We start from the raw sequence: 24,807 nt of genomic DNA, 5'->3' as shown, positions 1-24,807 counted from the left end.
GATTTGATGATCTAGTTTCTGCATAACCTGAAGGTTGTTTTTCCAATCCCAGCACTCTGGGAGGCTGAGGCAGGAGGATTGCAAGTTTGAACCCAGCCTGGGCAATTTAGTGAGACGTTATCTCAAAGTAAAAAATAAAAATGAAAAGGGCTGGGGATGTAGCTCAGTGCAAAAGCCCTGGGTTCAATCCTCAGCAATACACACACACACACACACACACACACACACACACACAGAAAGGAAGAAGGAAAGAACAAAAAGGGCAAATGTTCCACTGAGAGAATACAATTCTTTATTAGAGTTTTTAGCTAAGTTTAAAGATGAGAAGAAACCCCAATTTGTTTGTACAGCTCAGGCTGGAAGCTGAACGACAAAATGAAAGACGGAACGGGTGGTTAGTGGGGACTCTTCTGTCTGCTCACGCAGCACACGGAGTCATTTCCCTCTGTAGGCGTTACCACAGGTGCCACGTGAGTCTGGACCCTCAGGAGAGGCCCCTCCAGCTGAGGTCACAGTGCCTTTTAGGAGCCCATCTTTTATTTTCTTTTCATTTAAAAAAACTGCTTTGCTGACATATAACTGGCACACCGTGAGCTGCACACATTTAAAGTGTGGAGATACGATGGGCTGTGACACATGTATAGACCTAGGGTGCCACTGTCACAATCAAGACAGCAAAAAACCTGTCACCCCAAAATGGTCCTCATGCCCTTTGCCCTCTAGGCCCCCATCTCCAGGGCTACTTTCTCTCACTAAAGAGTAGTGTGCTTGTTTGACATTTCTATTCCTTCCCTCCCTCCTGTGTATGTGTGTTTTACTGGTGACTGAACCCAGGGCCTCACACATGCTAGGCAAGCCCTCTACCAGTGAGCTATATCCTCAGCCCTTGTATAAATTTTTTAAAAATTTAAATTTTTGCTAAGTTGCTCAACCTGGCCTTGAAAGAGTGATCCTCCTGCCTCAGCCTCCCAAGCAGCTGGGAGTACAGATGTGCACCACAATGGCTGGCAGATCCTAGTTTCTCTCACTTGGTTTACCTATTCCAAGATTCATCTATGTTATAGGGCATGTTAACAGTTCGTTTCTTTTTAATTTCAAAGTCATATTCCAGTGAATGAATAACTGTGATCTGACAATCTGCTGACAGCCTGCTGAGCTGCTCCTGAGCTTTGCTAGCCCCAGAAGTCCGCCATGGATGCCTGTGGGCCAGGCTCTGTGTGAGCACAGCCTTCCTTTCTCTTGGAAGAGTGGGTTCCTGTAGCATGTGCCTGGGGTCTGTTCAACTTTTAAAGTAACATCAACTTGTTTCCCGATGTGTTTGCATTGCTGTGTCTCTTCCCCATGGTTAGAGAAATCCCAGTTCCTGCGCGTCGGGCCACACTTGGCATGGTCCCCCCAGTTCTTGCCATTACTGTGTGTGTGTGTGTGTGTGTGTGTGTGTGTGTGTGTGTGTGCACGTGCGCATGTGCATGGTATCGCATGGCCCCCAGGACAGCTAAAGGACATGGGGTGGGGGGTCTAGGTGGCACTTGTGTCACTCTGATGATCAAAGGGGTCAAAACCTTTCATGTGCTTCTCTGTTATCCATGTATCTGCTTCGGTGAAGTCTGTTCAAACCTTCTGTCCACTTTTAAAAGTGGGTGATTTTCTTCTAGGAGTTTTTTGAGATTCTTTCTGTACTCTGGATACAATTCTTCTATCAAGTTCATGCTTTACGCAGATTTCTTTCAGGTCTGTAACTTGTATTTTCATTCACCTAAAATTGTGTTTTGAAGAGCCATTTTTAGTTTTGATGATGTCCAATTTACCAATTTTTTTCTTTTATGGATGGTGCTATCAGTGTATATCTATAGCGTCTTTGCCAACCCAAGGTCACACAGGTTTTCTCCTGTGTTTTCTTCTGTAAGTTCTATAGTTTTAGATTCTATACTCATATCTATGATCTGTTTTAGATGAACTGTTATCTGGTGTGAGGTATGGGTCAAAGTTAATTTGGGGCATACGGACAACCAAGGATACTGGCACCATTTGTTGAAAAGACTGTCCTTCCTGCCAAGCAAACTGCCTTTGGATTTTTGCCCAAAAATAGACTTTTACATATTAGTAACAAATGTAGGATTCATCCTGTTTTTTTTTTTTTTTTTTTTTGGTTTTTCTCCAGTACCGGGAACCGAACTCATGACCTTGCGCTTGCCAGGCAGGCGCTTTTGCCGCTGAGCTAAATCCCCAGCCCCCTCATCCTGTTAATATGGTCACTTACAATCAAGTGTGTATGTGTGGGAGGGACTGAACCCAGGGCTTTTGTACTAAGCTACCCAGCTTTTTAAAGAAATTTATTTATTTTTTATTTTTTGAGACAGGGTTTCGCAGTTACTCAGGCTGGGCTCAAAAAAAAATGCAGTTCTCCTGTGTCAGCCTCCCAGAATGCTGGGATTATAGCACCATCATCATACCTACTGAGTTATAATTTTTGGCTGTTATCTAGTCTTGCATTTCTGGGGTCAATCCCACAGGTTACATTCTTTTTACAAATTGTTGAATTCACGTCCTAAAACTTTCTTCAGAATTTTTGTCTCTAGGTACACAGGGGATATTGGTCTTTCAGTTTTCTTCTACTGGACTACCTTTGTCTAATTTTACTGATGGATCAGTGATAGCTTAACAGAATGAAGTGGGACGCTTCCTCCAACTTGAATTTTTTGGAAGAGTGTGTAGGGCCAGTATTATTTCTTCCTTAAATATTTGGTGGAATATGAGGCCACCTGAGCCTAGGATTTCTTTGTGCAATAGATTTTAATAAAATCTTTAATAGACTTAGGGTTAGTCAGGTGATCTATTCCTTCCTGAATTTAATTTTCAGGGTCTGCATATTTCAACAGTCCTTTTCATCAGCTTTGTCCAACTTATAAGCATGAATGTGTCGAGTGTTCCATCTCCTATCACCATTTATACAATCCACAGTGACAGTCACTTTTCTTGTGTCAGATGTTGGCGATTTCAGTCTTTTTTTTAGAGGGGTCTGGACCAGCCAAGCAAGAGGTTTGTCCATTTTTATCTTTTTAAAGAACCAGCGTTATTTTCCATTGATTTCTCTCTACTGTTTTTCTCATACTTTAATCTTTTATTTGCACTCTGATCTTTATTTCTTTACTTACTGCTTATATTGGGGTTGATTTGCTTATCTTTTTCTAGTTTCTTAAGGTCATTGGATTGAGGTTTTTTTCTTAATGTAGGTGTTTAGTGCTGTGTCTCCGCCTAAACACTTCCTTACCCCCTCAACACACTTTGACATGCTGTTTTTATTTTTATCTGGTTCAAAATATTTTCTAATTCCCTTTCTGATTTCTTTGTTGATCCATGGGTCATTTGAATTGTGTCACTTAAGTTTCCAAATATTTGATGACTTCAGTTGCTGAATTAAAATCAGTAACATAGGCATAGTATTTGATGACTTTAAATATTATGCTTGTTACGATAATTCCATCACAGTCAAAGAACCTATATTATATGACTTGAATCTATTTAAACTTATTGAGATTTATTTTATGGCTCAGAACGTAGTCTACACTGGTAAATTTCCTGTATGCACTTGAAAAAATAACGCTGTTGTTGGATGGAGTGATCTGTATGACATAAAAGCAAATTATATCGTCGCCTGGTTCACACACTCCATGTCCTTGCTGATATGACCTGAATTTGTTCTCTGAATCTGACTACAACTGTGTATTTGCTTATTTCTCCTTGTAGTTCTAGCACGTATTTTAAAAGCTCTGTTCCTAGGATTATAAACGTTTAGGATTATTAAACCTTTCCGGAAAACCGACCCTGTTCCTTCTCCACTTCTTTTTTCTGACCATCTTCCTTTGTCCCCAGGGTATCCAATTAAACAGACATTAGCCTGCTTCAAGTTATTCCATGGTTTACTACTGCCTCCTTCATTTTTAAAAAATTCTTTTTTCTCTCTGTGTTTCACTTTAAATATGCTATACCACACATTCACTATATTTTCTGCAGTGTCTAATTGGGCTTCCATCTTGTCCACTGTAGTTTTCACTGCAGAAGCTAATTTGCACTTTTCGTTCTATGGTCCCTTCCATGTCTCTGCTTGACTTACCGTCAAGACTACTGGAGTGGGCTTTTCTGCTAAACCCAGGGGCTGCCAGCTCTGTGTCAGCCTCAACTCCTTGATTTCCCCTACCCTGGGCCCCCTTTTCCTGCTCCATGGCACCCTCGGCAATCTTTCACAAGGTACAAGGTACTGTGTTCGGTGCTGGGTAGTTTTGTATTTCTCCAAATATTCTTGAGCCTCATTCTCGGACACAGTTAAATGACTTGGAAACATTCTGATCCTTTTGTATTTTAATTCTCAGATCAGGCAGGATCAATCCCAACAGCGTGGAGTTGAGTGTGCTTCTTTTTCACGAGTGAGGCCAGGTCTCCTGGGGGCTCCAGTTTCCCCTGAAGTATGAGGGTATGCAGCGTGGCAGGTGGGCTTGGGCACTGGCCCTGGGCCGGTGTGGGCTGGGCACTATTCCAGTGTGTGTGCCAGGCACCATTCGCTCCAGGCCTCTCAGATGGTTCTTCGCTTGGCCTCCAGCAGCTCTGCTCACCTGCAGATACCAAAGGTGCTCTGACTACTTCCAAGTCCTCTGTGGATAGTTCTCTTATGCTCTCCCTGGGGAAATGCAGACATTTTGGTCCCTCCAGCCCCCAGTTCCTTCTCTTGGACTATGGAAATCAGACAAGAAGACCCTGAAATGGACCCCCACAAATGTGCCCAGCTGACTTTGCAAGAGCAGTTTAGTGTAAGGACAGCTTTTTTAGCAAATGGTGCTAGAGCAACCAGCTGTTCAGAAACACAATAAAAAGTCTCCACATCTTATACAAGAATTCAAACTGGATCGCAGACTGAGATGTAAAACTTAAGGCTGTTAGGGCAAAAATGAGAAAGTCTTTAAGATATAAGGCTAAATACAGAGCTCTTGGGCTTAATACTAACAGTATGATCCGCACAAGGAAAGACTGATAAATGAACCTCATCAAGATTAAAAATGCTCCCTCCATAAAACATGCAAACAAACAAACAAAAATATGAAAGAATGAAAAGACGAGCTACAGTTTGGTTGAAAATGTTTACAAACTGCATATATGAAAAGGGACAAGTATCTCATATATATACAGAACTTTCAAAATTGAACAACAAAAAAACCCAAACAATCCAATCAGAAAATAGGCAAGAGGCATGTAGAAATGTTTTACACAAGAGGATGTTCAGATGCCAGACAAAGACATGAAAAGATGCTCACGTCATCGGCCACCCGGGAAATGCAAGTCAGACAGCAAGACACGCGAGCGGAGTGGCTGAGATACAAACCAGCATCAGAGGCCGTGAGGTACACAACAGAAGGGCCAGGTGACACTGCCAGCAGGGGTGTGACCTGCAAAGTGGCTTGGCAGGTAGTTATAAAATTAAATGTGCCACAACCAGAGGACCAAACAAGTGCACTCTTAGACATTTAGCCCAGGGAAATAAAAAACAAAACCTATGTTTACATGAAAACCTGTACACACACCAAAAACGCAATTATCTGAAGTAAAAAAAAAATCACTTGGACATCAAAATTTGAAACATTTGTGTAAGAAAGTGCAAAAGCAACTAATACAGGGGAGAAAATATTTTCAAATCATGTGTCTGGCAGGAGCCATAACCAGAATATATTTAAAGGCTCTTAGAATGCAAATGTTTTTAAAAAGACAGATTCCCCCAACCCCTACCGCCTCAACTTTAAAAAATGAGCCAAGGATTGGAGTAGATATTTCTCCAGAGAAGATATAGAAATGGTCCACAGGCAAATGAAAAAGTTCCAAGGATCAACAGGGAAACGAAAACTAAAACCGCAAGGAGATGCCACTTCGCACCTCTACTGAAGTGGCTATAATCAAAAAGAGACTCCAAGGAGTGCTGGCCAAGCTGGAGACAAACTGGAAACCTCACTTGCTGCCAGTGGGCTGTTAAAGGTGTAGCCTTTCGGAACACATCCTGGCAGTTCTTAACACAGTTAGCAGATGTCTTGGTTACTCTCGTCTCGTTGCTGAGACAAAATACCCAATGCCCAAAACTAAGGAAGGAAAGTTTATTTTGCTCACAGTTTGTAGAAGTTTCAGTCTGCAGCTGGCCGGCCCCAAGGCAGAGTGGCACACGGAGGAGGGCAACTGTTTATGGCCAAGGAAAACAGCAAAAGCAACAAGAGCAAAAAGGAGGAGCAGCAGAGAGAAAGCCTCTTTCCCTCCCTTATATTGTATGCAAACTACCCGCCCTAGGGTGGGTGTAGTGCTCACACCCATAATCCCAGCATTGGACCATGAGTCAGTCTAAAACTCTAGAAGCCCGCCCCATGAATGCATGAGGACTTCGACAGACATCTACACACAAACCTAACATTCCACCCCTGGTCCCCAAAAAACTCATGCACATCCCTACCCAAAAGGCATTTTAGTTCATCTCCCAGGGTTGCCAAAGTCCTAACAGTTTTAGCACTGATGAAAAGTCCAAGTCCCAAGTCTCCTCTGAGATATAAGGCAAACTCTTAGCTGTGAGCCCCTGTACAAATGAAAAGAAAGTTAAACACTTCCAACATTCAATGGCGCGAGATAAACATTACCATTCCCAAAAGTTACAAATGGGTATACAAAGCATGGGATCAAGGCAAGTCCAAAATCCAGCAGGGCAAACATTAAATCCTGTAGTTCCACATACAACATTTGAGGCAATCTGTGGCAAATTGTGAGCTCCACGTGGCTCTGCCTATTATGGCTCTTCTGGTGGTTGCAGCACTCGTGGCTTCTCTCTGAGGCCTGCTTTGCTCCCTCCTTGCAGTTTTCCTTAGACAATCCACGTGCCTGACTTCTTCAAACTTCTGGGGTCTCCACTGCGACTTTGGTTTTACCCTCACAGCTTCATATACTGCCCTCTCAAGGGCACACTGTCTGGCCTCCCAGCCACTTCTTCTGAAATCTAGGTAGAAGCCTTAACCTCAGAACTCTTGCATTCTGCATGTACCTAAAACCAGCGCCATGTGGGTGATGCCAAGGTCTGCTGCCAGGGGGAGCAGTACCTAGGTTTTCTTCTCTCTTGGCTTACAGGTCAAGTGCCTGGATCACTGGGCACTTTGAACCTGATTCAGAGGAAGAAATTCTCTATGCTGCTGCCACTGTGGAACCTGGTGCAGCCACCACTGCCATTCTTGAACATGGTGCCCTGCAGTTTTCTCCTCAAAGCAAAGTCTTTCACTTTTGCAATTCTGAGGCTGCAAAACATGGACACTTATTTCTTGTGATGCCCTCACGCTATCTTTTATATTCTCCTGTCCCTTCTCAGCAATCAAGATCTCCTCTGCTCTATCTTTGCAGTCCATAGCTTTACTGGAGATTTTGTGAGTTTGTGGCCAAATTCACAACATTTTAAATCATCCTACTAGGCTCTTTGCTCTAGATTCTCAACATAAATCTGGCTAAAAGCCCCCAACAATAGCCATGCCACAGCCCCAACATTTAACTGCCTTGAAATTTCTTCTGCCAGATTAATTAGTCCATTGCCCTTAATCTCAGTCTCAGGCAAAGTCTCTGGGCATGAGCAAAATGCAGACAAACTTTCTGCCAAGCCATAACACCCATCCTCTGGAGTCCAACAACCAATGTAGTCCTTCTTCCCAGCAGAAAGCTCCTGAATCTGGTCATTACTGGCAGGATTTCTATCAGCCTTCTGGTCTTCTGAGCTCTGACCAGAATCTCCCATACAGAACAGCCAAAGGCGTTCCATCTCTACTCTTTCTGGCAACATCTCCGAACCTTTCCAAATGCTTCCCACAAGCCATTCCCAAAGGTTTTTGAACCACATGGTCAGGTACAGTCACAGCAATGACACCACTTCTCTGGCAACGAATTCTGTCCTGGTTACTTTTCTCTCATTGCTGAGACAAAATACCTGACGCTCAGAATTAAGGAAGGAAAGGTTTATTGAGCTCACCGTTTTTGGAGGTTTCAGTCCATACCTGGCTGGCTCCAAGGCAGAGTGGCACATGGCAGAGGGCAACAGTTTATGGCAGAGGAAAACAGCAGAAACAACAAGAGCAAAAGGGAGGAGCAGCAGAGGGCAAGCCTCTTTCCCTCCCTTACATTGCATGCAGGCTACATGCCCCAGGGTGGGTGTAGCGCTCACACCCATAATCCCAACACTGGATCATGAGTCAGTCAAAAACTCTAGAAGCCCGCCCCAGGACTTCATGAGGCTTTGCGGGGACATCTAGACATGAACCTTAAAACAGATAAGCTGGCAGCTCTACTCTCAGAGAAGTATAAGCACCATCCACACAAAAACGTGTATGAACAATCACAGCAACATGATCCACAGTAGTCAAAAAATAAAAGCCAACTCTCTCCCAACTGAAAACCAGTTCAATGAAATGTAGCCTACTCACACCACGGGATGCTTCTGCCATAAAAACGAAGTACGGGCACACATTACAGTGTGCGTGATCCTTGGAAAAGTTATGCTAAGTGGCAGGCAGAAGGAAATCACAAAAGACCATGTTTTCCCTGACTCCATTCACAAGAAATGCACACAGTATGTAAATTAGACAGGGAGATTAGTGGTGGCCTAGGACTGGGGCTGGGGAGGCTGGAGGAATGAAGCATGAATTCTAAGAGGGTAAGGGCTTTCCTGGGGAGCAACAAAAACGTTCTAAAATTAGTTTGTGCAACAGTTATACAACCTTGTGAGTCTATTAAAAGGCATGGAATTGTACACTCTAAGTCAGTGTTGTATGGTGTGTAAACTGCATCTCAACAGGGCTGTTGGGAAGAAAAAAACCTGCTACAGAAATGTTCATAGCAGCTCAACTGATAATAACCCCAACTGCACTCTGGAAAGAGCCAGAACCCCACCCTGCACAGAACACAGCTCAGCCAGGACCAGGGCGCAAACGCTGGGGCTCCAGTGGGAATTGTACTGCATCAAAAAAGCCAGACCCTAAAGGCTGCCCAATTGTAATCCCAGTACTGGGGAGGCTGAGGCAGGAGGACTGCTGCACATTGGAGGCCAGCCTGAACTGTGTAGTGAGACCCTGTCTCAAAAAGACACAAAAAAAGGCTGCACAAAGGAAGAGCACGAGGAACACTGTATATGGATGTGTGTGCATGTGCCCGGGGGCATTACTGCCCCCTCCTCTGGACACTGAGCTGTCTGTGGGCTACGAACTTACACATCGCAGCACACTTAATTCGGTTAACTCACCAAAGACGCAACTCTTAACCTATCATTCGCAGCCGTAATTTGCAAGTTAACCCAATTGAGTCCTTGGTGGTGCTTCTTCCCTCCACACCAAGACCCAGGCTTGGATCAGGTATCACATCTTGTGGTCATTTCTGTTTTCACGTGAAGCATCTCTCTAGCCTTTCTTTGTCTTGTATGGCAATGACATTTTTAAGTAATACTACATCTAGCTCTCTTCGATTTTAAAGGAGATTAGAGGAACTGCTTTAGTACTTACTGTTGTAACGTATCTCTCAGTAGCAATCTGCATAGAAGAATCCACACCTCCCAATGCCTTTTTTTTTTTTTTTTTTTTTTTTTTGAGACTGGGTTTCACTGTGCATTTTAGGCTGGCCTTGATCTCACTGTGTAGCCCAGGCTGGCCTTGAACTTGTGGCGATCCTTCTGCCTCAGCCTGCCAAGTGCTGGGATTATAGGCGAGCACCACCACCTCCGGCTTAACACAGTTCTAAGAATCCACACTTGTGACAGCTTCTGACTCAAGAGACCTCAAGTCCAATTCCGAAGCCGGCTTCTTCAACAGGCTCCCTGCCTCCCTGCCACCTGCAGGCCTGGTCTGCCCACTGGCCAGCTGGAAGTGCCTGCCAGGTTCTCTCTTTGGAATGAGCGGTTCCCAGGCCTCACAGCTCCCATTCCTGTTCAACACGACAGGTGCAAGAGACCTAAAGCACAGTCATTCTGTCCAGCTGCAGATAAGACCACGAAAAGCAGGGCCACCAGGTCTGCCCAGGACGCCCATCCGATTGGCTCTGCGCAAGCTAAACACTCACCCCATGTTTGCAGCTGTGAGCCCAACGCCGGCTTCAATCACGGTGCGGGGCCCAGGCTGTTCTAAGGAGGCCACAGTGAATGAACTTAAAGTGACAAAAACACCAGGGAACAAGAGATCTGTTTAAGGGGAAAAAATGGAATTTTCTGCTATAAAGTAAAGCTCTGCAAAAGATCAAGAAAAACCGGGTACCACGAAGGGTTTGTTCATGAGGCCCAGTGCTGGGGATTTGGAGGGCCAAGTTGTGTTTCTGGGTTCCGTGAGAGGGGACAGCTTGGGGCCAAATGCAGGAGCTCCAAGTACCTGGGTTTGCAGGTTGGGAAACGGACCAAGGTCAGGTGGCATCCAGGCCACGCAATTGCCGGTGGCTGGCTGGGCCTAAAGTCAGGGTCTCCCTGTCCCCACATGCTGGAGGCTGGAGTGCCCTCCCCCGTGAGCCCCTCCAGGCCCTCTATAAGCACCCGTAGCCTTTTTCTACTTCCTTCCTTCCTTCCTTCCTTCCTTCCTTTCTTCCTTCCTTCTTCCCTCCCTCCCTTCCTTTCTTGGTGGTACTAGGGATTGAACCCAGGGCCTCTGCAATGAGCTATATAATCAGCCCTTTTTAATATATATTTTTTTACCTTTTTTTTTTTTTTTTTGGTACCAGGAATCAAACTCAGGACTTTGCACTTGCCAGGCAGGCGCTTGTGCCGCTGAGCTGTATCCCTGGGCCCCTTTTTAATATTTTTGAGACAGGGTCTTGCTAAGTTGCCTGGGCTGAGCTCCAACTTGCAACCCTTGTCCTCCTAGAGCACTGGGTCACGCCTTGCTCTCCCTTAGCCCCATAAGCAACCTGCCCTCAGCCTTGGCCGGACCGCAGCCAGAGGGAGCCTTTGGCAGCTAAATCACAGCGTGTCCCAGCTCGGAGGCCCCAGCACACCCAGCCCCTGCTGCCCTCACGTAGAGCACAAACCAGAGTCCTCACGGTGGCCCTGGAGGCTCCACAGTGACCTGCTGCCACCTCACTCCGGGGACCTCATGTTCTCTGGGACATTCCTCCAGCCAGCCACACTTGCCCGTCCCCTCCTGTAGGCCTGGCCGGCTGCCTGCTCTGCCGGGACGCTCCCTGGCCCCATGTCAGCTCCGCAGTGCTTTCTGTCTCACCTGAGCCACATGGCTCTTCCTCTGCCTGAGGCCGCTGGGACGCCCGCTGTGCTCTCACTGACCCCGTGCAGGGTACCACCTGCTCTTCCCACTGCATGCACGGAGGACCAACTGGGTCGCTGCATGGGGTCTGGTTCGTCCTCATAAGCACTGGGATTTTATGTTTGCTTCCTGATGAATCCCTCATGCTCTGAACCAGGCCTTGCAGAGGCAGAGCTCAATAAATATTTGATGGTGTTGGAGCACATCTCTTTATTTCCCCAGTGCAAACCCTGTCTTCTGGCCAAAGTAAACGACTCAGCTTCTGCCAGGCCCCTTCACACTCTCCAGCACCACATCTAGCCCTGTCTTCTGCCTGGAGCCCCTCCTGCTCCCGCACTCTGCTGGGGAGCTCAACTGTGCCCACTCCTTGAAGCCGCTGGCTGCCCTGGGCAGGAGGACCCCGTCCTCTCCCCAGTCACCACAGCTCTGCTCGCAAGCACTCGTGGACGCCTTTCTGTGACCCGGTCTACAGCATCTTGACCTGAATTCTCATCAGTTCCCCTCTTCTCCCACACAAGGAAGGTGTTCAATAAATACTGACCAAGTGAACCTAACATGGGTGCACAATTGACCCTATGAAAGAGACCTGCAGGGGAGGGGTGGAAGGGTGACACTGGCGGGGTCTAAAGGACAGAGCGCACCACAGGACAAACCCTCTCCTAAAGAAGTCAAGAGTAATGCAAACACAAAGGGAAGAGCAATAAGAGGTTTAGAAAAGCATGGCGCTTTCTGCTATGCAGTCCTGGGTGTCCCTGAGACCTTGTGGATCGGAGCACTTGGGGCTTTCTGGGCCACTGAAGCTGTCTGCACCCAGCTCTGTGCAATCAGACACAGCCAGGGACAGCTACCTATGCTGGGTGTGGGTATCAACGTTGAAGACAAGTATTAAAAGACAACAACAGATGCAGTCCTAATCCTGAGTTGTTCTTTCCACGAACACGGTACACCCATCTGTTCACTTTGAGTGTACTTCCTTTCTCCCAATAATGTCATCAGATCTCTGAGGTCTTGCCTATCTTCTTAAAATTTATCCCTGGGTATATAGCATACAGTTCAAATTCAGTTTTTAGTTAACAGAATGATATTATAGAGCTGTTTAAAGTTTACACGAAAACCAAGCAGAAATTACAGCACTTTTCCTCATACTCTTCCCCCACCCCACCCTAACACCTTGCACTGCTGGGGTACATTTGTTACCACTGCTGAGTCAATACGGATATTTAGCTAAATTCACAGTTTTCATTAGTTTTCGCTCTTTGTGGAGGTTTTGACAAGTGTACGGATGGCGTGTGTTACAATGACAGTGAAATGCCCTAAAAATGTCCTGAGCTGAGCTGGGCAGGATGGTATGTGCCTGTAATCCCAGAACTTTGTGAGGCTGAGGTTGAATGAGACCACTTTCAAGCCCAGCCGGGGTAACTTAGTGACCTAGCAAGACCCTGTCTCAAAAAAAAAAAAAAAAGCAAAGGCCCTGGATTCAATCCTCAGTATCACAAACAAAACACAACAAAATCCTGTGCTCCTCCTATTCAGACCTCCTCCCCCTGGCAACCACACCTCTTTCTACTGGCTCCATCGTTTTGCTTTTTCCGTGGTATCACAGAGTACGTGGTCTTTCCAGATGGAGCTCTTTCGGGAGCATGGAATGTTTGACAGTAACACAACTAGTGCTGCTTGCCAAGTGCTCTTCAAAGACGCCGTCCCCTGTCACACGGCCATGAGCAGTGTGGAGCTCTTGCTCTCTGTCCGCATGCGCGCTTGGTCAGTCCGCTTATTTCCAGCTGTCCCAGGGGCTGCATGGTGGTGCCTCTCTACTCACATGACACCTGCTAATGCTAATTTGTATTTCCCAAATGATTAACAATGCAGAACACCTTTTCACTCGCACATCCATTTGAACATGTCTTTGGTTGCTAAGTTACTTCTAATTATTTGCTCATTTTTAATTGGTTCATCTTATTATTGAACTGGAAGGGTTCTTTATATATTCCAGGTATATCTTTTGTCCAATATGTTTTGCAAATCATTTCTTCAAGTCAGAGGCTTGGCTTTTCATTTTTTTTTTTTAGGTGTCTTTAATGAATAAACATTTAGGGCCAGAGAGATAGCTCGGTGGCCCAGTGCCTGCCTGGCAAGTGCAAGGTCCTAAGTTCAATTCCCGGTAAAAAAAAAAAACAAAACCCAAAACCCAAAATACAAAAAACCAAAAAAGCCTAGGTGATTTGTTTGGGCCGAGGATATACCTCAGTGGCACAAGTGCCTGCTTGGCAATCACGAGGTTGTGAGTTTGATTCCCGGTATCAAAAAAAAAAAAAAAAAAAAGAAGAAACATTTACAATTTTATGATGACCAATTTAAGAATTTTTTTCTTTTATGGCTCATGCTTATTGAATCCCATTTAAGAAATTTTTGTCAGAGGCTGGGGATTTAGCTCAGTGGCGCAGCGCCTGCCTGGCAAGCGCAGGGTCGTGAGTTCGATTCTTGGTACCGGAAAAACAACAACAACAACAACAACAAAAACAACAAAGAAATTTTTGTCAGATCCCAAATCCACTAGAACTTTTTCCTATACATTTTTTTCCTGAAATTTTATAGCTTTCAATCTTAAAATTAGATCTATAACCCATTTCAATAATAATATGTGACACTGTTATGCTGTATAGTAACAATAATTATTATCGTTTTGCATATGTACTGGTGTAAAATGAAGAGCTGCATCTTCTTCTGCAACTGGCTATCCAGGTGGTCCAGCGCCACTTCTTGGAGAGATCCTCCCTTCCCCCGAGAAATGGCCTTGGGTGAAAGTCAGCTGTCTGTGTATGTGCGGATCTATTTCTGGACTTCTTCCCCTGCTCCATTCATCAAGACCATACTATCTTAATCATAGTCGCTCTATGATAATTTTTGAAATCAGGTACTTTAAGTCTGCTGTACTGCTCCTTTTTGAAGTTTTTTTAGTTACTGGAGGTCTCCTGCATTTCCTGTAATAAAGTTCAGAATCACCTTGTCTGGCTCCCCAAGTAGGTGTGCTGAGGTCTGCTCCCGATGGCACCGAGGCTGTGGGCCTTCTTGGGAATGACCGTATCCTAGCAATAGCAGGTCTCTCAACACAGGAGCACGGTTCAACCTGCCACGCACTCGCGTCTCCAAAGCGTCTCTCTATAGCTTTATAGGTTTCAGCACATGCCTCATTTTATCCCTGAGTGTTTGTCATTTTGAGGCTGGATTAAGAACTGAACTAACCTCACATTCGTGAAATAGCAGCTTTCCCCTGTCTTGGTGTCCACTGTTTTGGCTTAGAAATTGGCTCTGTGGGGTGCTGCTGGGAGACAATGTCTTCTTACCTCTCGGTTCTTTTAAGATAATCTCTGTTTTTGTTTCTTTGGCAGGTTTACAAGAGTGTGTCTAGGTATGGATTGTTTGTACAAAAAAATCTGCTTGTGGTTCTTCACGGTTCTTGAATTTGTGACTTGATGCCTTTGATCACGGCTGGGTAAACTTCAGCCACTATTTCTTCAAATAGTGCTACTACCAATTCGTACTCCTTTTCCTGGGACTCCAATTGCATGTGGGACAGAATTTACTATCCCTTTTCTGTCCATACTACTATCCTTTCATCTCTTTGGGCTTTATTTTAGACGTGTTTTCTGATCTGTTCTATGACTCACCAATTCTCTTTTCAGTGTATTCTATTCTGCTGTTAGGGTTGTCTACACAGCACACAGCCCCAGTTTTTGTATTTTTTAGTTTTATAATTTATATTTAGTTGTTTTCAAATCAATGCCCCTTTTAGAAATACAATTTCTAGCACTCAAACAAAATTCCCCGTCTTATCTCTCATCTTCCGGAATACCGTAAGCAGGGTTATCCTACAGTTTGTATCCGGGAAGTCTAGGACACCGGGACACAAGGGTCAGTCCGTACCATCACTGTTGGCCTCTTCATATGCTTGGCCGCACCCATGCTGTGGTCACTGCTGTCCAGTCTCCATGTGCTCAGTAGCACAAGTCCACAGAAATCAAACAAAGTAAGTTTAAAAATCAATGGGAAAAGTTACTATTGCGCTATGACGTTTAAAATTTTTGCCTAAGACATGAAAAACTCTCTTATGATCAGCTCTCAATGCACAGGGAACGTTGAGTATTTTTCAGTATCGTGTCATTTAGAAGATGAGAAACACCGAGGGGCTGCGAGAAGCCCTGGGCACCACGGCGGAAGCCCCTGCCATGTCCTACCGCCAGAGCCGCACACAGCAACTCCCCGCACCTGCGCCCATGTCACGCTCCTTTTTAAGTTTAATTTGCTGCCAACATTTTATCCTCTGTGAGTGGAGCGCACCGAACATCTTTACGAGCTCCTTTAAAGAGCAGGTGTTGGTGGAGACCACCTCCTCCAGACGCACTGCACACTGCCACCCTCCGTCACCTCGCCTTCCTGTCCCGGTGAGTGTGACAAGGGCCTTCGGGTGCCCCTCGTCCCCGGCTGCCTGCACCTCCAACACGAGCCCTTGGAGTTTATTTGCTGCGCTGTGGCCTCTGCTGGCTCCTCTATCTCTCATCTGTTTTTATGAGACAAGGGGACAACACATGCTTTGCTGTCTGTGTGTGACCTATGACCCGCCAGAGCAACTCTGAAAGAAGTGACAACGTCACGGCCATGAACACTGAGGCATGTTCACGATGTGCTTCCTCCCCTCACTCGGGGCCCAGAGCCGAGCGGTCTGCACCCCCACCTCCAGGCGTCCCTCTGCTCACAGCCAGCACCAGCTTTTCCTTCCCTTTTTATCCCGTACTGGGAACCGAACTCAAGGCCTTTGCAGTGAGCCCCATCCCAAGCCCTTTTAAACTTTTTCTTTTTTAATTCTGAGACGGAGTCTGAACTTGCAGTCCTCTTGCCTCAGCCTTCCAGAGTACTGGGATTACCGGCGTGCACCACCACACCCCGCTAGTGTTGCTGGTTTTGACAATAAAGAGGACCCCTGGGAGCTGAGGACAACACTTGTTGACAGCCAGCAAGGACAGAGACCAGACGAGCTTTTCGAACCACAAAGAATCATACACCAAGAAAGGATGGATTTTACTGTGCACATCACACCTCAATAACCTGACACGGGGAAGGGGAGCCCGCCACCACTGCCGTGGCCTGGTTTCCAGGGAATCTAAGGCAGAGTGGTGAGCCTGGCATCAGAAGGTCACCACAACACTGTCACACCCGCACAGGAGCGCGGCCCCGTTCCCCTCGGTGCCACCCCTCCCAGCAAGCCAGCAGGCCGGGCGCAACCAGAAGCGACCTGCCCGCGAAGGCTTCGGTGCCGCCCATCACGGATTCTCCTGGTCTCCCATAAGGAGGCCGGACGCAGGTCCGCCCTGCGTAGGGAGTGACCTGTCCCACTCCCTGCTGTCAAACCCCAACACTGTGGAGCCCTCAGCACCCCGCAGCGCTGCCAGCCCGCCTCACCCTCATGCCACCTCTCCAGCAAGATGAGGACAGCAGCTGCCCGAGGGCTTGGGCCAGCGTCCTCAGTGACCAGGAAAGGGTAGCCACTGTGACTCCGCAGTGTTTCCTGAATACAGATCATTAGATTCATGATTAGAGTTAATAATCGCCTAAGATCAGATCCTGCTGACCGATGTGGGTCAGGAGGAGTTTAACTCGGCGCTTAACACTTTTCGGATCATAATTGGAAGAATGCAAACAAGTCTGAGGGTGCTTGGAGAGCTTCCCGCTCACTCTTTCTTCTCCCAGCTCAGTTCCTCTAGAGAGAAGCAGCTCTGAACTTCAGGGACGAACATGCTTGGAGCTGTGGGCTGGGGTCACCTCTCTTGGGCTCCTCCTACCCGGTGTCGCCTGGGGTCAGAGCCATGGATGAGGCTGCTCTTACAAGGGGATCCTGGGCAGGGCGTGCCACTCCCCACTGCGCCCCCAGCAGCCAGGCCGGGGCTGGGCAGCAGCAGGTGCATAGTAAATATCTGCCAAGCAGATGAAGATTGAAGAACCAGTGACTGACGCACCCCGCAAACAGCTGTGGGTGGCCAGAATGGTCCAAGCAGAGATCCAAATGGCCGCAGGCTGTGCCATGGACCAAACCCTGTGTCCAGTTTGGGAGAGCACAAGGCCAGCTGGTGAGGGACGCAGCCATTAGTCAAGGCTCCAAGACCTATCCAGCAGGGGCTTCCTGGTCTCAGGGTAGCTACAGGGAGTGAGACGGCCAAGGCCCCAGGTCCGCAGGATCTCCGCAGGGACAGCACCTGCCGAGCCAGTGCGTGCCCAGTGGAAGAGCATAGGCATGCCAAGCGCCTGGAGGAGAAAGATCCCACCCAGTCCTCTGAGGACGAAGTGGGAAGCTGAGCTCTCTGGGGTGGAGGTCATGGGGCTGAGGGGAGGATGAGGTCAGGGGCGGGGGCTCTGCATCCATGAGAGAAGCATACAGAGGACAAATGTCAGCCCCAGGGAGGCAGCTCAGTGGTGAGAGTCAATCCCTAGAACTGAAGCAAGAGGAGGAGGAGGAAGAGGAAAAGGAGGGAGGGGGAGGGGATGAAGGGGGAGGGAGGGAGAAAGGGAAAAAAGGAAAAAGGAAGGAAGGGAGGAAGGAAAAAAACGAAAAGGAAAATGTCAGCCCCAGGGAGGCGGGGTCATCCTTCCTATCCATCGCCACAGCCACGTGTCAAGGCAGGCAGAGAGTCTGTAACCAGCAGAGACCTCAACAGAGCTCCTACCACCTGCCAGCTCCAACCACCTGCATTTGCAGGTGAGACACCTGAGGCACAGGTCAGCTGAAAAATTTGCATCTGTGGGTGAGGACCCTGCACCTTGTCCTGGCCCTAAGCACAGTTTGGGGCAGTCACCAACACAGGGACACCAGGTCACAGCTGGGACCCAGAAGCAGACACACTGAGCTGAAGGCCCTGGGATGTCTGCACCGAGAGCTCCGGGAGCAGTGGTACAGGGCAGGGGACGGCAGGGAGGCCGAGGGGCTAGGCCCAGGGACAGTGGTGGACGAGGTTCCCAGGAGGAGGACAAAGGCGCAGCACAGCCTCCATTGTAACTGGCGCCTGGGTGTGGGTCACCCTGCGCAGAGGTCTTGTCCTTTCATCTCTTAAAAGTGATTCCTCGCAAGTTCTATTTTTTAACTCCTGTCTTTGAGAGGCTCTCTCCTTGAAGAGTCTGCATCAAAGCTGATGTCACAGTTGGGCATTTTCCGGAAATACTTTCCAGAAACTGCTTCTCCTACTAAGAAAGCCTTTGTTGGCGCCCTTTGTCCCCATGGGTGACTGAGCCCTTCCTGGGCCTTGTGTCCACCTCACCATGGACAGCACAGGCGCGGCGACACATTCACCTGCACGTGCCCTGCCGTACTTGACACTGCCCGCCAACACCACTGGACTCATCTAAGCCAGGAGCAGGGAGCAGGAAAAGCCAGGAACGTTTGGTCTCCGGAGTGGAAGAAAAAGACTCATCTCTCTCTTCTCCTTTTGAGGTCCTGCCAAAGACCTCACTCTCTGCCCACACAGCGGCCTGGGACTCGGGGAGGACTGCTCCCCGTCTGAACACAGGTCGTCCACTCCCGGCTCCCTCCTGTCACCACCGCTGGCCCAGCTGGGACCTCAACTTTCCTCTTGTAGGACTCCACGCGCTGCGCGGGTTCACGCTGCCTGGCTCTTTCCTGGGGCTCCAATGGGGTTTGCGGCTGCTGTGGTGGGGGCCCCTGTCTCTCCTCACCGTCTGCCTCCACCACGTTGTGCGAGCACCCTGGCAGCAGTGTCTCCCCACATGCAGAATCCTCTGTGCTCTGGACACATGCACCAGGCCGAGCATGCAGGGCTCCTCCTCCGTCATCACTTGTCACGTCATACCCTCTCTCTCTCTCTCTCTCTCTCTCAGTACTAGGGACTAAACCCAGGGCTCTGTACAGAGCCAGCTACATCTCCAACTTATTTTTTTTTTTTTTTTTTGAGACAGGCCCTCACTAAGTCACTCAGGCTGGGCTCCAACTTGCGATCTTCCCGCCTCAGCCTCCCTGGGTGGTGGAATCACAGACATCCTTACCACGCCTAGCTACGTGAGTTCTCCTAGCTCTGTTCTCCAATGCCAGCGTTCTCTCAAGGAACGTGGACTTGGGGTGCACTTAGGCCCTGGGACCCCGCTCTCTGCTTCACACCTCTTCTCAAAGCTGCCCTCCCCCAACAGCACACATCTCTGCCCCTTTCAGGACAGCTCGATGCAGAGAGTGGAGGAGGCTGACGGCCGACTCTTACAACGTGCAGACGACAGCCAGAGAGGTCTTCGTTTCTGGAAATGACTCTCCAACAGAGGGCTTTCTGAAGCAAGAGGAGGATGGAGGCCTCGTCCCGCAAGTCTGAGTGCCTCTGACACTTGCTGCGCACTGCAGGAGAGCCGGGCCCTCCGCGTCCCCTGCCTGTCTCTGCTGATAGATTCTGTAACGCTTTTCAAAAGGGCGACCACCAACACTTGGGCAAAACATGTTCCGCAGAAGCCAGTCAGCAGGAGGCGCCTGTGAACACACGGGTCTGTTTGCACCAGAAGTAACAGGGCTACTGCAGGCTCACCGGGTTGCTGGGCAGCTTGGGGTGTCCTGTGAGGAGCTCTGCCTGAAATGCTGTTCATACCCCGTGCCTCAAACACAGGGAATCGGAAGGGAGCTGCTGTGAGAGCGTGGAGAGTCGCTGGTCCCCGGAGCCATGCGCTAAGTACACATCTGCATACTCACAAGAAGTTGGCACCAACCCCTCGGTGTGTGGCGGGAGGAGACACGAGCACAGCTCAACCTCTAGCAGCCGCACTGACACTTGGAGACTCGCCCCTCGTTGTGGTTATCAGGCAGCTGCAGACTGTTCTGTTACAGATGCTCCAAAAGAGCCCGGGGCCGCCTCCTGCCGAGCCCTGTCCGGGTCTCGAATCCCTCACGAGAAGCCCTGAAATGCCACGACGATTAGTCCTTCTCTGTTCCGGCCCTGGCTCACTGTTTGAAATGATGCTTGTGCCAAGCTTCTCGCGGCCGCTAAGCTAAGAGGACAAAGCAAGCAGCTTGGGTGAGAAATCTTCACTCTGTATTTGCAGAGCACTTTCAACAGAGAGGAATAAAGGCAGTCAGAGGGGTCCTGCATCCTGGACACGGAACTACCACTCTCTCTAATTTCTCCCAGGAGTACCTCACCATTCAATCTAAGCGCTCACAATCACAAATCACACAGGTTTAACCAACCCGACCCTGCCAAGTCTGGTGTCCGGCGTTGGAATCCACGCTCTTGCGGAAGTGGCATTTGTTGGTGCCACTTGCTCTGAGCACTGGGCACATGCTCTTGGTGATTTGAATTCTGCCAGTCCTGGGCAAATTCACTGAGCACGGACGAGGACTCCTCGGCATACAGAACAAGCAGGGCAGAGGCTCAGGCACTGGCCGTGTCCACAGTGGGTAAAGGCTAGGGGAAGGCAGATGCAGAGCAACCGGGTGCCACACAGCACCTAGACACGACCCAGGAGACGACGCCCAGCCTGCATCCCAGCAGGTCCCCATGGGAGGGACAACGGCAGCATGGGCTAGGTACACCAGGTAAGGACACGTGCAAGGTGCATCACCAGCAAAACCTGGGTTCGCATTCACACTCAAAACCACCCAGGAGCACTCACAATAATTTTGTTCTTACCGGTAGAGAGGTCTCCTTCACCTATTCGGAAATAACAAAAAAAATTTCTAGTGTGTTTGGGAGGTAGGGTGTGTGTTTCTTTTTTTTTTTTTTTTTTTCGGAAATAACAAAAAAAATTTCTAGTGTGTTTGGGAGGTAGGGTGTGTGTTTCTTTTTTTTTTTTTTCTTTTGGTAGCAGAAATTGAACTCAGGCCTCACTTGCCAGGCAGGCGCTGTGCCACTAATCTATATCCCTGGCCGAGGGAGTGTGTTTCTTTCCAAAGCCTTTGCAAGATCCTAAAATGGTGAGAGCAGAAACAATTCAGGCAGCCAGGCACAGTGATGCACACCTGTAACCCTATTTGGGAGGCTGAGGCAAAAGGATCACAGGTTTGGGGCCAGCCTGGGCTACCCAGTGAGACCCTGTTCCAAAGTAAAAGTAGGGCTGGTGAGGTACTTGGTGGTGTATGCTTGCCTAGCACGTGGGAGCGGCCTGGGTTCAACGTCTAGCATGGCAAGAGAAAAAGAAAAAAACACAAACAGAAAAAAACCTCAGGCACCAGGTCTGCCTAGGTGAGAAACGCACGCAGGGGCAGTCCAGGGCTTGTCCCTGCTCTCTGCCACCTTCGGGGACAGGGGCTGTGCTGTAGACCACTGCTATGGGGCTTCACAACTCTTCAGAGGTAGCCCAGAGAGGAATTCCACTTTCTGCAGGTCTCTGACTCAGCAGCCAGTAGCTCAGGAGCCAGAATCCAGGTCTCAGGACGAACAGTTAATGCCTCTCCTAGAACAGCAGACGACAGTGTTCAAACACTCTTTCTTTCACCCTATGGGGGCCTCAAAACAAACACAGCAGAACTACAAAGGTCTCCTGTGGGGCCACCCTCGCAGGAGGGAGGGCTTCCCCTAGTGAAAGGCACAGATTTCCAGGACACCGCAGTGTTACAAGAGGCTAAGGGATGAGGCTGTAGAGGCCGTGAACACACACACACATACATACATACCCTCCAAAGAACCAGCAAGTCAGACCTAGCTACATCCTAGGCTGGAAAATCCAATGCATGATATGCTCTTCCCTGCATAAGAAGGGAACAGCACCAGGCAAGGCATCCTGGGAAGAAAGACACACATTTTACATACAGCCCTTCCCAGGACACCTGGAGTGTTTGGTCACTGACTGTTCCCTTGGACCATCCCGGGGCGAGGGGTGGGGCTCAGTGCTACAGTGTGTGCTGAGTGTGCAAGGCCCTGGCTCAACACACACACGCGCACACACACACACAACAAAAATCGCATATTCTAAATTGAAATTCTGCACCTATTTTTCTGAGACGACAGCCTGAGGGGTGACACAGCCGGCTCTGTATGTTAGCAAGGCTGAGATAACAGCAAACATCTGTCTCTCACACAGAAACTATATTTTTAAACAGTGTGTATGGAACACTTGAAACACGGACCTCACATGAAGCCAGCAGACACAGAAATGAATGTGACCCTCAAAAAAAAGCAGAAATCCCATGGGCCACATCCTATATCAGCTAAGCAACAGAACTAGGGCAAACGTTACAAACTCTGGCTACTAGAGCCACCCACCCATCGGCCACCAACAAGGCACCTGCTCACACAGAGACAAAGCAAACAGAAAGGCGGCAGAAAGTGCGGCGTGTTTAAATTTTATTCCAAGTAAAATTTTCCTTAAATAAAAAAAAAGCCTACTGAAAGCATTTTTCTCATAAACCCACAGGTGCTCATAAATAATACAAGAAGGAGTGCCCTGGTCACCCATCCCGAAAGAGCAGATGCACCGGTGGAGACAGCTTATTCCTCTGCCCCGCTGCCCCCCCGCCCCCGTGCCATGATGAGGACGTCATCCGTGTCTTTTCTACACCCCGGCATGAGGACCAGCGTCATGAGCAGACCGTGATGGTCTGTTCATGCTGGGCACAAGAGGCACCGCAGCTTCCCTTATACACTAACAGCGTGAAGTGGTGATAGGAATAATTCATTTTCTAGATCCGTACACACACATGGACTGGTGAAATAATGACAGCACTGAACCTAAACACTGTGGAACATTATATAGTCATTTAAAATGACAAAGCAGAAATAACTTTTTTTTATATTGGCGCATGCCTGTAATCCCAGCACTCACAGGCATCACTGCAAGTTCAAGGCCAGCCTGGGCTACACAGTGAGGCCCCGTCTCAAAACAACGACAACAACAATAAATAAATAAATAAGGAAAATTTCTCTCTGTCTCCCTTTCTCTCTCTCACACACACACATACATACACACACACGTAATTTTAAAATCTGTTTACAGGTCTGACAAACACAAGCTAGCTAAGAAGTATTAATGCCACATCTCACTGGATATTTAAGATACAGGAAAAGAACGGGAAAACATTTTCTCTTTTCCCTGTGAATTTACTTTTGCTTCAAAGCTGTGCAGACCGTGTCAGGGCTGCAGTCTCTGGTCTCCCACGGGTGGCGACCACAGGAATGTTTATCATGTGGCCATTGGGGGGCCACCCCTGCCCTGGCTGGTGGCAGCTCTAGAGGTGACCTCGGTATCCACAAGCCACTGGATGATCACGCAGATCAAAGTGAAGACAGCTGAGACAGCCGCTGGTCTTAGAACTCAGGCACTCGGTAAGTAACAGCATTTCTTACAGTCATCTTATTTCCTTTTAAATTGCACAGAGCTAAGGTGCCATAAAGAAATGAAACACCTGCAAACGCGAATCCAGGAACACAGCCCCACAGATCTCCTCTCCGAGCCCTGAAAGCGCATGGAACGCTGCATTACAACACGGTCATTAACCCCCAAACCTCGGTCTCTACTGCAACTGAAGCAGACGCTTCGAACAGTCATAACAGCCACAGGCACTCACACGTTGCACTTACCTGTGGTGACAACTTCTTGGCTGGGCGCAGGACTTGCCACAAGCTGGCACTTTACGGAGGAGGCAGGCCTCTAACTCCGGCCGTGGCACTGAGAAGGTGGAAAGGAAGGAGACGACTGGTCCTCCGGATCCTCCCAGTTCTCCACCACCCTGGGAGAGGAACGTCAGGGTGACCCGGCTGCTGCAATGACAGGGTGTCTCAGGGTGGTGTCCGGGAAAGCCCTCTGCCTTTCCTTCCATACCCAGTGCCCAGTGGCCACAGGAGGGGAGGGGCCTGTCTGGCTTCCTTGGGGGCGATGTGTGGGCCCCTAGGGTCCCAAAGTGCCCCTTAGAGCCAAGACAATATACAATCTGGACTTTTCCTAGGACTCTTAACTTTTGGGGCACATTTTCCTTAAAAAAAAAAAAAAAAAAGGCATGGGAAAGCAGGGGCGTGCAGGGGGTCAGAAGCGAGCCACCTGACTTCCGCTAGCACCCCAGGGGTCTGGTCTGGCTTCGCCTGGCCGGCCTAGGGTCGCCCAGGAAACTTGGACACCCGGTTGGCGCGCGTGGGACCGGGTCGGGAGGGACGCCGGAAGGCTCTCGCCGTTGCAACCCTACCCAGCCAAGCCAGTCCTGCTGGGGGCCCTGGGGCTGTCCCACAGCGCGCGGGCGCAAAACTAGCACTGTCCCTCCAAGGCGGCCCGCCGCTGGCGACACCAAGGCGCGCACGCGTTTCCCCTCCGGGCTGCAGCTGCGGGGTGCACTGACCTCGGCCTCGGTTACCCCACTGGGGAGCAGGGCTCCCAGGAAGCGGCCCCAGTCGGGGGCTGCCCTGTAGGGGACACCCGAGCACCCGGTGTCGCCGCGGTGTTCCCAGCCACACCGACAGCCGTGGACTCTGGGTTCCGGGCACTGCCTCGTGGGCCCCGGACGCCCCCGCGAGTCCTCGGCGCGAGATCGCCCCCGGGTGCCCGGCCCCGCGCGCTAGCC

At 48.9% G+C, this 24,807-nt stretch overlaps 1 protein-coding gene across 4 annotated transcripts in view; it reads right to left on the bottom strand.

The window, feature by feature from the left end:
- Positions 1-24,807, bottom strand: part of Ppara (peroxisome proliferator-activated receptor alpha) — a 59,683-nt gene that overhangs the window by 34,220 nt on the left and 656 nt on the right. Inside the window, exons 1-2 of one of the 4 annotated variants that reach the window (XM_005379496.2) lie at positions 24,586-24,807; positions 23,837-24,016 (exon numbers count right to left, since the gene is read on the bottom strand). The gene's annotated coding sequence lies outside the window, so the exon portion shown is untranslated. The remainder of the gene's footprint in view (positions 1-23,836; positions 24,017-24,585) is intronic. The other 3 variants (XM_005379497.2, XM_005379499.1, XM_005379498.1) reach the window with 3 other exon arrangements.

Source organism: Chinchilla lanigera, unplaced genomic scaffold (genome assembly GCF_000276665.1).
Source record: "Chinchilla lanigera isolate Chin_1 unplaced genomic scaffold, ChiLan1.0 scaffold00012, whole genome shotgun sequence".
Taxonomy (NCBI): Eukaryota; Metazoa; Chordata; class Mammalia; order Rodentia; family Chinchillidae; genus Chinchilla; species Chinchilla lanigera.
Note: the sequence above shows the minus strand (reverse complement) of the source record. Positions and strands in the feature narration are given on the sequence as shown.